This window comes from Rhynchophorus ferrugineus, unplaced genomic scaffold, assembly GCF_030347505.1.
Source record: "Rhynchophorus ferrugineus isolate W39M unplaced genomic scaffold, kcgeb_rfMv2 rfM1, whole genome shotgun sequence".
In the NCBI taxonomy this organism is placed as follows: Eukaryota; Metazoa; Arthropoda; class Insecta; order Coleoptera; family Curculionidae; genus Rhynchophorus; species Rhynchophorus ferrugineus.
The window spans coordinates 7,817,382-7,832,862 of NW_027472580.1; the positions used below are offsets into that span (position 1 = coordinate 7,817,382).

A 15,481-nucleotide genomic window follows, 5' to 3' on the forward strand; every position below is an offset into this window, starting at 1 on the left:
AATCGTCGTTGCTTGTAATTAGTTTACGGAGTGGATGTTTGATTTTTTCACAATCGAGCGATTTTTTTGGTACGGGTCAATACCCATTGAGCTTGAGGAATCGGGAATGTCGACAGAATTCGATGATCGTGTTCGCGCCGGCGATCAACATGATCATTAGGTCGTACTCATTTAGGTCAAAATTATTACAGATAAATGAACTGTGGTGCGATCATTTCAGTTTTGTTTGCTAGCGGCTTCTTTAAGCTTTTTATGGCTTATTTACATTATTAAAAACTAAACCTAGTTTTGCATAGATAGATAATATACATAATATTAAAATACAGTCTATCCAAAGAAGTTTTGTACATGGTCATCTAAAATTGTGACTTCAAAAGGTAATATTAACGTATCAACTCTGAATTTTAGTTCAGTTTAGCTTTAACATACAACAAAATTCTAATATAAATAAAATAATTAAACGAAAATATTGTTATCAAATATAATTTATTTTAACATTATAATACATGTGATGCATGTATTATCCAAAGAATTAAAACTACAATTAAGTACACAGTTATAATAGTTTGTAGATTAGGGTTGTGTTTGATTATATTTACATTAAACTCTTTTCCATACCACCTATAAGTTATAGGCGTGTTTGTTATTGTATCCCCTGGAGGCCTAATCCAGCTAATTAACAATTATATATCCAAGTAATGTATTTTACTTTCATTAGAGAGCATATTTACCTTTTACTCTTAGTTCTTGTGTCCTTCGGTATAATGTTTCCTTGTAAAGACATTATGATATCACTGTATTTCTCCTTGGTTTGTTCTGAATAGTACCTGTATACATCTTTCTTGATAAAACTAGATTTAGTCACTGCATTCTCCATAATGCATCTGTCATATCTGCAAAAGAGTTAATGTTTAATGTATTACCTGCCGTAACTTATAAATTTGTTTTAGAATCAGACAATAATTTTCTTCTAATTTTATTCTAGTTACAAAGATACAATACTCTGTCTGATACAATATCTGATACGTTCGAACATGTAACTGAACCAAAATGTCAAATTCATATATATATATATATATATATATATATATATATATACATATATATAGAGATATATATATATATATATATATATATATATATATACATATATATATATATATATATATATATATATATATATATATACATACATATATATATATATATATATATATATATATATATATATACATATATATATATATATATATATATATATATATATATATATATATACATATATATATATATATATATATATATATATATATATATATATATATATATATACATATATATATATATATATATATATATATATATATATATATATAATAAAAACAATCTTCATATAAAGTACTTACAAATAACAATAAATCGAACTAAAAGTAAACAGGAAAACGTCTATTGGGAAAATAGTCGGCCGACAGTTCTGAAGTAGATAAAAAAAAGTACCTGAGCAACCAATTTTCGAGATTAACAGAAATATATAAAGAACATTAAATCAGCCGCATAATTATTAAAGGAATTATCGGTCAGGTTGATTAATAACGGTGATGATACTGATAATTCAGGCCAATTGACTGATAATTAAATTTGTACGTCGGTCTGTTGAGTTTTCAATGACGATAGTGATAACAATGCCTAAACGTGTCACTAGACAATAATGATGAATGACAATAGCGATATCTGATAGCAATGATAAACTGTGCTTGGATGAAGTATGACATGTGCACACGGTATGAAGGGATAGCACGCGACGTGCCAGCTTATATCCTAACACTAACAATAATGACGTACAATGAGATCAAGGGATAACGCGCGAAATCTACTGTCACTAAGGTTAATAGGCCACGCTAGGATTAAGCTGAATTTTTAAAATAAATAAACAAATAAGTAAATAAACGGTACTGTTACTAGTGAACTCACTTCTCCAGCTCCAGTTATGATGGACGTGCAATGCGTACAAGGGAGAAAGTTAAAAGCCACACGTTAGATACGCTGCCATCAAGAGCCAGTAGAAACCACTTTCGGTGGCGTTTATGGATGCTTCAAATTATCCATAGATCATAACTATACACCAGAAACTTTGGCGACTTTGGCATTAGCCTCTGTTTTATAAGATAGCCACAATTTATATTTACAGTTGCAACCATAAAACTATTATCTTTGATTTATAGTGATTATTAGTTATAATAATTAAATAAATTAATAACGGAGAATGTTCAGAATAAATTGATAACTGAATAGATAAATGAACAGTGAAATGAATAGATAAATGAATAGATAACTGAATAAGTAAATGAATAGAATTAAAATTACTTAGGGAAAACTGGAATACTCTGTGAAAAACTCACCGTTTGGAAGAACTCGGGTTGTGCAGCATAAAACACTGTATAATTGGCATGATTGAAAAGCGTAGTTACTTTGACGGTCGTGGCTGCATAAATGAACTTTCATAGAGCTCGAAAGGCCCTTGGGCATATTAAGTTATCACATTTGGAAACTGCAGTTCGAAGAGGGGGCTAAACATGTTGCCAATTTTGGCAATTGTTTTTGGTGCAGGGTGTCTGCAAGGATGGTAGCTCCCAATCGAGCAGAAGTGCCAACCTCGCTCTTTTAGTTTCTTTATCGTTATCTCAATTTTCCCAGAGACATAAACGCACCAATAAAATATCAAATTACCCTTAAAATATGTTCGATGTTTTACTGTTAACATAAACTTTCTAACGGTCGATTCTGGGATTTCCAACTCCTCGAACCACAAGTGTTTCTTTTTTGTTCGTTTTTTATAGAGGAGTTTAAAAATTTGTATTAAATAATAATTCCCTTTTACAAAAATAAAAATCAAATAAAAATTATCAAATCAAACAAATAAAGAATTCAATGATTTAATATACAAATGTAGATCAATACCGTACAAGTGTTATAAAACATTGTCGGAGATATAATTAGCGGCGAACAATTAAACGCATGTTTCAATGCGTTCAAAATAAATTTAACGCTATAAATTAATTCTAAACGTGATCATAATGCCGGCAAATTCTAGGACAAGGAAAATGCACCATTAATTAACCCATTATCAACACGGTAAACATAGAAAATATTTATTACAATCGCACATTTAAAAGGAAAAAATACGAAACATGAATAGCATAAAATTATTACGTGTAAAAGTAAAAGGTATATGTCGGTTTTCATTCCTTAACCTTTATCGGAAAATGTTATCTTTCGACATTGCAAAAGCAGATTTAGATGCGGTTTAAATTTTATGACATTTTACCGGTTTATATTGTGTTTATTATAATTTTGTACAAGCGTTAAATGAAAACACGGATACTTGAAGATGTTTTTTATAACTCAATCCCCGGTAATAATGTTTTAGCGTATTTTGTTTGCCTTATTTTCTAAGATAATATATCTCTATCTCTCTAATTATTTTAAAAAGTATATTTACTATGTAAGAGAGTAAGTTTGAATAAGCTCCCGTGATTTTTTGATGAAAAATATTATCGTATTTAAGAACATATTTTTTTTATTTAAAAACACATGACACACGAATTACATCTATAGTTATTTTATTGTCTACAACTATTTTTCCTGGTAATTTTTCCTTCATATTCTTCATTTCTTAACCCTAGATCTAAGACCTAAACTTAATTAAAATTTGATGAAACAGGTAAATTGAAAAGTCCCCGGCCTGACACATAGATGCCGCTACTAGAATTAAATCCATATGTTTTTTAGTTAGCTCTAACCCTCAAAAGATGCGTGTATAAATTTGATAGCTGTCGGATCATTACTTTGTGAATTATAGCATTTTGAGTGAAACAACTTTTGTTATTGCGAAAGAAATGGATAAAAAGGAATTGCAATCGCGTCTTGTTAAAGTATTGCTTTTTGAAGGGAAAAATACACTTGAAGAAAAAACTTAACTTAATGCTGAGTTTCCGAACACTGCCCCAGGAAAATCAACCATCAAGGATTGGTATACTAAGTTTAAACGTGGTGAAATGAGCACCGAAGACCGTGACTGTAAAGATATCAACTGAACGTGTATATCATTCACGAATATTTGGGTATAAGGAAGCTCTGTTCAAAAGTGGGTGCCGCGCGAGCTCACTTTTGACCAAAAACAACAGCGAGTTGATGATTCGGAGCAGTGTTTGAAAATGGTCAAGCGTAATAGACCCAAGTTTTTGCGTCGATATGTGATAAAGGATGAAACATGACTCTATCATTTCACTCTGAAGTCCAATCGACAGTCATCTGAGTGGGCTGCACACGATGAACTGTGAGAAAGCGCAACAGTCAGCTGGCAAGGTTATGGCGTCTGTATTTTGGAGTGCGCATGGAATAATTTTCATTGACTACCTTGAAAAAGGGACGACCATCAACAGCGACTATTGCATAGCGTTACTGGACCGTTTGAAGGACGAAATCGCCGAAAACTGCCGCATTTGAAGAAAAAGAAAGTGCTGCTTCACCAAGACAATGCACCCTGTCACAAGTCAGTGAAAATGGTGGAAAAAATCCTCAGATCTCAAAAGAATGTTCGCTGGTAAGAAATTTTCGTCGAATGAAGAGGTGATCGCCGAAATTGAGACCTATTTTGAAGCAAGGGACAAATCGTACTACAAAATTGGTATCAACAAGTTGAAGGGTCGCTACAATCAGTGTATCACCCTTGAAGCGAATTATATTGAATTAAAAAAAATATTTTTGCCAAAAGTTTGTTTTACTATGGTAGGTTGGGGACTCAATTGACCTGTTGGTCTTACTAGTGAACTCAATATAATATTTTTCCACCAAACACGGCAAGGGTTTCTGTGTTCACAAGGGTTTTTGTCTCTTCAAACTTCGGGTGAATCCACTGTGGTCGAGCAGTTGTAGTACTTCGACGTTTTTTGTGATTACTCAATCTTTCTAGATGCTTTTTCGAAAAATTTTATTTTGTTTGTTGACTATTGGTACCGATAGATCTTTGTGGATATCTTCGTTTCTAATTTGCCATGCTGCGTTAGTAATGTTGCGAATAATTTTGTTTTGATAAGTTTGATGCTAATATTAGATTTCCTTGTGGTACTCAACAGTTGCACATCGTAAGTCAACACTGGTTTCGAGATTTGCTTGTGTAGGAAAAGTTGTCGGATTGTCGTCCAAATAATACTATTTCTTAGTCCACTCAGTAATATGTACAGTTGTCTCAATATTGTTACTTGTAGTATATTACACAATTAGGAATATCACTAATGTAGATACAACGTTGGCACAAGGACACTACCTTATATAATATTTGAGGATCTGGCTTATCTCTCTAGGTTATTTGTTCCCAACTTGTATTGGACTATTAGTAAAAACAGAAAATGTGTTTTCAAAGCTATATTCCACGGTGAGTTCAAGTTTCTTCTCCATAAGAACTGCACGAAAATTCTACTAAGTCATATCATGATATAGGTTTGGATTCCGAAAGAAATTCTTGTTATTGGGAATACATATTGCTTTGGTATTATATCAGGCGTTTTTGTAGATCCCATATGCAGACACTATTCAGACTACATGCAAAATAGTATCTTCATGCCATGAGTTAGCGGTTTTATAATGTTTAGTCAGGTTGCCTCGTAATCTTTTACGTTTTCTCTCAATCGTAGTTGGCGCATAGTCACAGACTTAATAGAAGCAAATGTTTTTAACATTAAACGTTTCCATTAAACATCGAGAATAAAATCTAAAATATTTGGTACAAAAAAAAAATTATGGTCATTTATTGGAAAAAATTGCTACAATATATATTAATCAAAATATTGTCCATCTTTTGTCTATAAGCCTTTCTTATCTTCATTTTCTTTATCTCTCTGGCAAGATGGTGACGCCGTGTCGAAACAATGATGCTAGTTTGGCAGCGATCCAATGATCGCAGTTCTTCAGCGTTTGGAAAACGTGTGCTAGCCAATGTATGTTGTATCCATCTGAAGAAATGATATGTAGAGGACTCTTGTCCGGCGAGTATGCTGCGTGCGACTGACAACTTCTAGTTCGAGCTACAAGAGTATATAATTTATAACTTTTGCAACAATACGTTGTTTGTTTTGTTTAATTGACAGTTTTATTCGGTTTTAGCAGCTCGTATATATATATATATATATATATATATATATATTACACCTTGCATATGGACATCGACCATCCCATGCCTTTTAATGCTTGCGATTGTCATAGTATATTCACTTTTCATCACCATTCGCAATACGTCACAGAAAAGTATTCTTTTTTAACTAGCAAACAATAAAACCATGATGCTGAACGCTTCAAAATTATATTTTCCCCTCCGTTTTGGATCTTTACCATCGCACATAAATCTGTTTTAATAGTGGCTTCATCAAATTCTAAGCTGTCTGAAAGTTCTCTGAGTATGAAATCTTTTTTGGTCCTCTAGGTCGTACTTTGTTATTGACACCAAAACCAGCATTCAAATAAAGAAGAGCACATTGAATTTGGCAAAACCAACAATTGAGAAGTATCATATTCTAAAAAGTGCCTGATGGGCTTTGGCATCAGATTTATTTAGATCAAACAATAAAAATAACAAATGTCGAAAAATGTAAAGTGTAAAAGTGTTAAGCGTTCCATGATTAGCTCCTGTATATATTGAATAATTCAATCATATTGAATGAAGAATAGTTATTTAATAGTTATTTTATATGGAGTATTGAGATTATGTGGAGAAAGTGTCAAAACTATCGAATTTAACAGTTGAGTAAGATTGTTTACTTTTTTTACGTTGTTACCAATATACATCTTCTTTGTACTTGTGAGAATGCTGGAAATTCAATTTGAAACTTGTTTGATGTATTCTTTAGGTGCGCTAGTTTGCTAGCATGCTTTAGGTTTAGAAACTTCAAAACTCTAGTATTTGTAAAATTAGCTTTTCCGTTTTTTATCAATATATGTTGTATATGTCAATATGTTGCTGGAATACGTAGGGATATTCCGTTAAGATTTAATTTTGGATCTCATTTGGATGTTTTAGTTCAGATAAATAGATATTCTAAATAGTTCAAAAAATTTAAATAAAGCGTGTTTTTACAGTTCTCGGACAGTATGAAATAAATATATTTTACGTTGTTGTAGTCCATATTTTTATGTTTTTATTAATTATATATTACACTAGGTATGCTTAGTACATTAGTGCACAATCAAGGTGAGTGCGAGATTAACACATCAATATGTACTTTCCATATTAAAATAAAACTAAATTTAACTAAGCTAAAGTTAACCCTTATACACTATACAAGTTTGTGTGATTCAGTTCCCTTCAATGTTCTGATTCCTGCGTGGTGTCCTGTAGCTGTATAGTTCCTACGTTGTAGTGATTTAGTATCGCTACTTCATGTTTTAAGGCGAAATCGTGGTTAGATTTATAAATATTTTTGATTTCGAGGTTACGTAACCATAAGCATTGGTAACTTTACTTTGAGTGTGTTGGTTGTTTTAGTGCAACATCATAGGTCTTTGTGGTTGACTGATAGACTAACTTCTTTGATTTTAAGTTAAGTAAGTTATCTTCTGTCTAACCAGTACAGTTATATTCAGACAAGATGGCCTAAATTACCCATCTAGAGGCATAAGTTGACTACAAACGAATTCATTACAAAATTCTTAACGTTTTCTAAAAGATGTCATAATTGATACTATTTCTATCCTATTCTATCTTGTCATCAATTTATCAAATACGGTGCATTTTATTCTTAATAAACTGGCACCCTAATCATGTTAATATGAAAAAGAGCAATTCGATCAATAACTAAAGTAGTTAATCCCAATACTAATTCTAAAATAACTCTAAATTTTGACTAAAGTTTAAATTTGTTAGTATACTTAAACTATTTAGCAGATTAGTATAAAAATAAAGTATCTTTGTTTCCTTTTTCCATTTTTTCATGCAGACTTATTAAATAATAGAGAGAAAGTGCCTATATTCATAAGAGAAAATTGCTATTAGTTCATTACCGCCTACCAACGCTGTCACGGTGTACAAAACAATAAATTATTTCGTTATGACGACACAGACAATGAAAATATTTTGCCGGCGCAAGGTAAAAGAAAGCGAGTCTGACCCGGCTTTTTTACTTTTTTTCAATAAACTCACCAGACGGAACGAACTTATTAATATTAATGGTTTGTCAACTATAAATATGTCCAATTAAAAGACATTCGCCATTTTTGTTTCGTTGCTTTTCGCCATATTGACACGCAATGTGGATTTAACATTTAGCCGATGGTATTATCGCTAAAATATTGGCAAACAAATCACATATTCAGATTTCGCAGAACGTAAAAAAAAACTTGAACTTTATAAAGATATAATTGACATTATACTATGCAGTGATTTTTTTATACACTAAGATGTTTAATATACAAGGCCTTTGGTTAAATTTTAGGGTATCTGAATAATTTCCAACGGAATATTGCCCCATTCTTATACCAAAATATCTGCCAATTGCCTCAATAATATAGGAGATATTATATGGCACTGTTTGACACCAATTGGCTACTTAGTTTTTTGTAATTATTTATGTATTACATTGCTGCTAGTCGTTGCCGTCTAACTTAAAATTTGTTACAATTACAATAACTTAAACCTAGGTGTATATCTTAGTCTCTGGTGTAATAATGTTAATGTGTTAACGCTGCTTTCTTCTATTAAGTGCACCTCAGTGTACTACACAAAATCTACGGTTTGATTCTTTTGGGTGTATGTCCTGTTCTCGTTATTAGTTATTATATATTATATATGTATGTTATATATTTATATTAGTTATTAGTTATCCAAGAGTTCTAATGCTTCGATACTCACATGAGCATGGAATCTCTCCTCATGTCTCCTTGTGATTCTCTGAATGAGTATGTCTTGTATCTATATCATTTTTCGCGAAACATTCTCGTATTAGAATTCCATATGTTTATATAGGTTTATTTGCTATATGCAATATTTGCTAATATAATAGCAATTTATTATATACTGATATTTGTGATTTTATTCCAGTTAACTCGTAGATTTTCCTATGTTTTAACCCCAGTTCTTTCCTTTTCCTTGACTGACTAATAATTAATAGAAATAACAATAAGTGCTATAGAGCGTCTGTTTAAAGACAACGCGCCTTTTTGTTCAAAATTGACTTTATTCATCAACATAATCTATATCAAGGGCCACACACCCATTCCAGCTCCGTTCTAATATTTCAATACTAGTTTGTGGAACAATTTATTTTCTGCTTCAAAATAGGCCTGTCACTAGTTGCTGTCCACTCTGATGACCATCGTTTTGATTACGGAGTGAAGTGATGGATTCCTGTTTCATCAATTGTCACATATCAATGCAAAAATTACGGTTTGTTATGTCTAAACATTGCTAAACACTACTCAGAATCATTATCACGTTCTTGTTTTTGGTTAACAGTGAACAAACGCGGCACCCACTTAGAACAGAACTTTCTCATAATCATAGCTAACTCACGCAACCTTACTTTTCGACCATTCGAAAAAAATTTGTATATTTTTTGATGTTTGTTGCTATCTCACTTAGACTTCCACTGAGTTGGGCATCATTCGTGCCTCTACGACCACGTTTTAGGTCAGCAAATCAACGTTTCATTATTGTTTCTGGTGGAGCGGAACTCTTCTAACGCTTTTCAAGTCACTGCTTCGTTTGAACGGTATTTTTTCCCATCAAGAAGCAGTGTAAAATTAAAACACGGAATTGTTTTCACAAAGTTATGAGTAGAAGATTATGAAATTTTCACAGCTGTCTTTTGAAGGTTAGTACTAACTGAAAAAGCGATAAATGCAATAAAACTATTACTAACCGCAATTCAGTTAAATTCTTTCAGAACAACAGAACATTTATTGAGAAAACCTTATTATTAAGATAAAGGGAAATACTGTAGACAGTTATCAGACGGATTATCAAAATGTTTAAAATGATTCATCGAGCCATATGGTCAAATAGTTTGTATTTATAAAGCGTGGTCCATAGTTTACCAGAGTTTCATGACATATATCGTATTATATGTGTATATATTATGTGTATATTGATTCCACTGTTTAAAAAAGGTAGTAACAAAGTGAAAGATGAGAAGGAGTTCTGTGCCTATGGTTTTTTATGACTTAAGAGTTATTGTCTGAGTTTATAAGAGATGAACCAGCAATAAAAAATAATCAACAATGACTTTTTATTATTCAGGCAAATAATTAATTATCTAGTGTATTGTAACTAACAAATTTCATCATAAAAAACCACATCTTTCCACCGTTTATCTTGTTACTTCCTCTGTACGGCTACGACTTGAACATTGTTACAGTATACCATTTGCAAATTTGAGGTCTGTCAAATACAGCTACTTAAAGAAAGTGTTTTTATTCGTTTAAGATTTGTGACTCAGTGGACAATAATTTGGATATACCTGTCGAAGAAAAAGTAAACGAATTCCTCACAGGCAGCTGCGGCGAAATTGGACATTTGGGTTTAAAATATAGTAATCAGCTTCAAAAAAGATTTGGATAGAGGTCATAGAAAGTGATCTAGTAATGCGATCTAGACCAACATTGACTGAGGCAGGGACAGCTGAAGTCGGTCTCCAAATGTGGCCAACAGCAGTGTATTGTTTGAGAAGTATGCAGTCTCCCCGACCGCCGGATATGGATTGATGATAATGATGTTAATCCATGATGACAATATGCCTTTTTAGAGACTCGTTTAAATATTGGAAGCAATGCAATCCAGATCGTGTTAATATTTCCTTGCTTATAATGATCAATACTTTTATTTCATTATCAATGATAATTACTCTGCCGAATGCCATTAATTCAAAGTATTTAAATAGAAACATTGATATTATTATAATTACAACCTATAAAAAATAAACCATAATGTTTCAGATATAAATCTCCAACTCGATGAACAAATAATTCTAGCCAAATGCAATTTGTCAAAACGAATAAGCAGGCGATAAAAGATAAATGCGTTCCTAATATAACATTTGAATGTCTAGAATGCAGACTGGGCGTGTCGAACGTTGTCTTAAAGCCCAGGTAGACTATATTGAGAAAGTAGTACTCCCTTCCGAATACACCGAATCGGAATCGGTCCTAACCGTGAAGGACAAACCCAAGGTAGAAACTGAAAAATATCAGAAAGGTTTTGCAATCAAGCGTCGTGGTATCGTGGATTTGATTTCAGTTTCTACGAAAAGATAAATGTAGAGACGTTAATTTATCTAGCAATCAAGCGAACCGAAATAAATCTATGCAATATTTATTAAGACTTCTATGCAATAATTTTAACTAAATGGTGTAGGTGTATTATATATTTATTAACTATTCCCCATTTTTCCTCATATATTAAGTATTTCCCTTTATCTTAATAATAAGGTTTTCTCAAGAAATGTTCTGTTGTTCTGAAAGAATTTAACTGAATTGCGGTTAGTAATAGTTTTCTTGCATTTATCGCTTTTTCAGTTAGTACTAACCTTCAAAAGACAGTTGTGAAAATTTCATAATCTTCTACTCATAACTTTGTGAAAACAATTTCGTGTTTTAATTTTACACTGCTTCTTGATGGGAAAAAATACCGTTCAAACGAAGCAGTGACTTGAAAAGTGTTAGAAGGGTTCCGCTCCACCAGAAACAATAATGAAACGTTGATTTGCTGACCTAAAACGTGGTCGTAGAGGCACGAATGATGCCCAACTCAGTGGAAGTCTAAGTGAGATAGCAACAAACATCAAAAAATATACAAATTTTTTTCGAATGGTCGAAAAGTAAGGTTGCGTGAGTTAGCTATGATTATGAGAAAGTTCTGTTCTAACTGTGTGCCGCGTTTGTTCAATGTTAACTAAAAACAAGAACGTGATAATGATTCTGAGTAGTGTTTAGCCATGTTTAGACGTAACAAACCGTAATTTTTGCGTTGATATGTGACAATTGATGAAACAGGAATCCATCACTTCACTCCGTAATCAAAACGATCGTCATCAGAGTGGATAGCAACTAGTGACAGGCCTATTTTGAAGCAGAAGATAAATCGTTCTACAAACTAGTATTGAAATATTAGAGCGGCGCTGGAATGAGTGTGTGGCGCTTGATATAGATTATGTTGATGAATAAAGCCAATTTTGAACAAAAAGGCGCGTTTTCTTTGTTACGCCCAGGACTTTTCAGATCATGTGTTATTATACGCTATTGATTATACGTCATTAAAACCCGAGTTCTACAGAAGATATAGCTGCTAGACGAGGGTATGTAGAACTAACTCAGATTTTCTTGTAACTTATTCCAATAGCTAAATTTAAATGATAACAGACGCTCTATAGCACTTATAGTTATTTCTATTAATTACTAGTCAGCCAAGAATGCATTTCAATAAAATTAAGTCAATCATTATTTAGTTTTCATGTGTTTATTAAAATGATAAGAAAAAACCAAAAGGTGTCTCACTCTCATCAATTTTCATAAAAACGTTTGATTATTTTCACTTATGTAAAACCAATACAATACTGATAAAAAGTAATAACAAAAATAGATAGATTCGAATCAGCCGTTTTTGCATAGTTGCTAGTTATTTAATTATTACATTGTTACTAGTCGTTTCCGAGTAACCTACAATTTGTCTTTATGATAACTTAAATCTAGGTATATAATTAGAAGAACCCACCGGCCCTATTTCAGTCTCTGGTGAAATAATGTTTATACATGTCACTGCTGTATTTTTTTATTAACTGCCTCTCACTACACAACACTACATAAGATCAGATGGTTTGATTCTTTTGAGTCTTTGTCATGTTCTGGTGGTATCCAAAAGCTGAAATACTTCAATATTCTCATGAGAATGAAGTCTTTCCTCATGCCCCCTTGCAATTCTCTTGATTCCTTGACTGCCTGTGGGTATCTGAAGGTCTCGATCAAGGTAATCAGTCCTATACTATTTGGGTGCGCCTACAATACCTCTCAGGACTTTGTTCTGAAAAATGTATATTTCAATATTTATTTATATATTAGCAATTTATTAAGTACTGATAATTGTGATTTTCTTTCAATTAGCCAGTGCATTTTCCTATATTTCAGTTGCAGTTCTTTTCTTTTCTTCTTTATATGTTCTTTCCAGTGAAGTTTTGCATCGAGATTCATTCCGGGATATTTAGCGTTGTTGCTATATGGAATGATAGTATGATTTAATGTTATTGGTGCCTGTACGGTGAGTTTATAGGAGAACTGCACATGCACAGATTTACTTTCATTAATTTTTATTTTCCAAGCTTGTGCCCAATTATTTATATTGTCACTTGCCTGTTGTAATTTTCGTGAGACTTCTTCACTATTGTCTCCGACAGTTATAATTGCAGTATCATCAGCAAATGTAGCCATCGTAATATTCAAGTGCAAAGTAGATAAAGCATTGGTCCCAGTACTTCCTTATGATACGCCTGCTTTAGCTTCTTTTATTGTAGAGTAAGTTTTTATTGTTTGACTCAAAACATTCTGGTTTTAATATATGATTTTAATTGTTCGGTGTGTTGTTTTGGTAACATTTTCTGTAGTTTATGGACAAGGCCTTCATGCCAAACCTTATCGAATGCTTGTGCTACATCTAAGAATATAGCTGACAAATTTTTTACTTTCCTAGGCTTTTTCAATAATATCTGTTATTCTGTGGACCTAGTCAATTGTTGAGTGTTTGTTAATAAACCCAAACTGGTGTGTTGGTATAAAGTTTTTTCCCTCTAGCTTCTCAAATGTGTCTTAAAAACATATCGTTTGGACTTTGAAAGGGTAATTACTGATATTCTATGATATAATATATAATGATATACTATTAAGATATTCCTATAAGAGATATCAAACAGTGCATCCATCAGTATATCTTGAAATTGAAGCTTCTTTAATAAAAAAAAACTAGACATAAATAAATAAATAATCTTATATTATCCTGTAGAAAGTAAACATAACGATTTAACAATATTATATATTGCTATTAATAGTTTTAATTGTTAACATCTCTTAATTATTTTCTATCCTAATCATATCAACAACCTTTAAAGAATGAAAAGTATGCGAATTTCATTGATTTGTACATCACACATTAATTTTAAAAAATTGACACAAAATCGAAAATATTTATATTTAAGACAAATAACAACTCGTGTTGTTTGGAATACATCATTGCATATTTTTACTTTTGTGTGGGAATAATTGTGTTTTGAACAAATTAATACATTTTGTGAAATAAATCATACAATATCACCTTACATTGCGTTTATTTTTAATATCTGACTTGAGAGAACGTACGAGTGGAGGCTTCGTTGGGTTGTTTTGTTCAGATATCTCGAATGATCCTGATATTATCGATTGATACAAGGTGTTCTCAAATCAACTGTCTTTGAAAATAGGTTTAAAATACATGTTTAATTTATTGTTGATATTTTACTGTTATTTATTGTCGATGTATAGTAAATTTCTTAAAATAAATTAAAAATAGGGATATATATAAATAAGAGAAATTATTAGGTGCTTGCATGTATTTTGATTCGCGATATTTATTGATGAAAATGTGAAGTAACTGTCAAATTCGATGGCTGAGACATTCTCTACATTGGACAATAGTTTTCCATTTAGTAGTATTGAGTTATTTAGAGCATACAGGCGCTAATCATGGCACGCTAAAAACTGTATTTTCAATTTTATTACATTTGTTATTTGATTTGAATAAATATGTTGCTGAAGCTCATCAAACACTTTCAGAACCTTATACTGATATTGATCCGTCATATACCAACTGTCGCTTTTCATTTTAACTAGCATTGGGAACTATCGACTGGAAATAGTCGAAATAGTCGATAGTCGCAAATCAGTCGAAACAGTCTATAGTCGCAAATTAGTCGAAACAGTCGAGTCAAAAAACTAACCACTGAAAAGAGTAACTACTAGTTTCAGTCAAATGCACGGTTCGACTGATTTTTTTCGATTCGTAATGTCAGACGAAGATGTACGAATTCTTTCCTATACAAATTGTGAGAGAGGAAAGGACGGAGATAATTGCTTGGAATAATAAATTTTATTTGTGCTTATATTTTCCAACGAAGTATAAGCATGATGGAAATGTAAATATTCATTCAGGTACTAACTTTAAAAAATAAAAGAAAAAAAAATTACTGAATACTATTAGCATGCAATTAATAATTTCATTTTAAAGGAAGTAAAATTACTTTTATATATGAATATTTTGTGGAAAAAGGAATGGAATTTTTCTATGGATGGAATAATACCCCACAAATGTTTTATCGTATTTTAATATGTTAATTGCGATTTTTAAATAATATACTATATTATAATATACTATATTATAATATACTATAATAAATATAGACAATACAATTGAACTTAA

General features: G+C 31.7%; 1 protein-coding gene across 1 annotated transcript in view; it reads left to right on the top strand.

Moving 5' to 3' along the window:
- The window catches only part of gus (splA/ryanodine receptor domain and SOCS box containing gustavus), a 457,580-nt gene that overhangs the window by 113,993 nt on the left and 328,106 nt on the right, over positions 1–15,481 (top strand). The window lies entirely within an intron of this gene.